Source organism: Pinus tabuliformis, chromosome 9, assembly GCF_031772625.1.
Source record: "Pinus tabuliformis cultivar Carrire ecotype Pingquan chromosome 9, CPIR1, whole genome shotgun sequence".
Classification (NCBI taxonomy): Eukaryota; Viridiplantae; Streptophyta; class Pinopsida; order Pinales; family Pinaceae; genus Pinus; species Pinus tabuliformis.
Window position 1 is genome coordinate 1,806,455,180 of NC_142307.1, and position 1,595 is coordinate 1,806,456,774.

Sequence of the window (1,595 nt, forward strand, 5' to 3'; positions counted from 1 at the left end):
TCGATAGGGGAAAGACCCACTTCTATAAGGAGAATAGGATAGGGTGTGTTGTTTTTAATTTTGAGGTTATACATTATAAAACACTTATGGATTTTCTCAATCTTTCTCCAGGATTCTCTAGAGATGCTACTACCCCAAACCTCATATCCATATAAGATAACCAGAGTGACTAAAGTTTCAAATAGGAACTTCTTTCTATCCCACATTACGAGGTTTGTCGTTTTATAATTATTTTCAAGACCAAAATAATCTTTCCATCGCCCATTAATCCTTTTCTCAATGCTATAGTTCTAATTGAGCTTGTGATGAATATCAATTCCTAGGTACTTGTAGGAAGACACTTCCTCCAAGTTACTATTTTCATACATAAAATTAGCGTAAGTGTCCTTCTTGGATTTGATAATCATAACCTTTTTTTTGTCAGTGTTAACAATCATACCCATGGTAGAGAAGAAATCCTTAAGGAGTATAAGTTGCTTATCAACATCAAATGGGCACCTTGCGAGAAGAACAATATTGTCAACGTAGAGAAGAAGGATGATGACTATCCCAACTAAGATCATGCTAGCACATCCTGATTCCTCTAAACAACCTTCTAGCGTGTCAATGTAAATGCCAAATAGGGTAGGGGAGAGGGGGCAACCTTATTTAACTTTGATATTACACTTAATATCTTTCGACCACCCCTCATTGCTCTTTAACTTGGGAATTGCATTCTCGTATAACCTTATAGCTGCATCTCTCAACTCAAAAGGAACCTTTAGCTCTTCTAATCTGTTCCAATGGTTGTTTCTAGGAACCATATAGAAAGTCTTTCTAAAGTCCACAAAGAAACAAAAGGGATTGGATTTATCATTGCAACATTCCTCCACAATGATCCTAAGCGTAACAAGGTGGTCTGTTGTTGAGTGTTGCTTTTTAAAAACCGCTTGGCCTTTAGCCCACTTACCTTCACTTTCAAGCCATATGCTCATTCCATGGTTTAGGGAACCCTTGCTTGACCGCTTGATTGAAAAGCTTGTGAATGTGGGGGATGAGGACAACACCTCCATTTTTAAGATTTCCGCTTGGTAACCTTCAATGTCCTTAGCTTTCCCATTAGCTAAGCGATTAACCCCAAAATCAATGTCTTCTAATGAGAAAACTTCTTTCGTTGTGAGAAGGGTTTCAAAGTTATCCATGATATTTGGAGATTCGTAAAGCTTTTTAAGATAGGAATCCCAGTCGTGTAAAGAAATTTTATTATTATCTTTAGTTTTCCTAGTTAGAATCTGCCTCCAGAATTTCTTAGGAGTTACCTTAGAGAGGTGTAAGAGATTCTTTAGTCTTTTACGAATATACTACCTTTTTTTCCTTTTAGTTAGGGCTTTGTATATTTTTATCTTGCCAATTTGAAGAGATTCATCAACAACTTCCTTAATTGCTCTCCTCACACTTTTACAATCTTTGTCATACCATGGGTTGGTTTTTGTATTTCTTTTATTACTTGAAATTTCAATTGAGAACTTGTTAATAGAATATGAGAGGGTTGTAGTAAAATTATGATAGAGATGTTCTATGTTGTATATATTAGGTAAATGAAGCAAATTAGATTT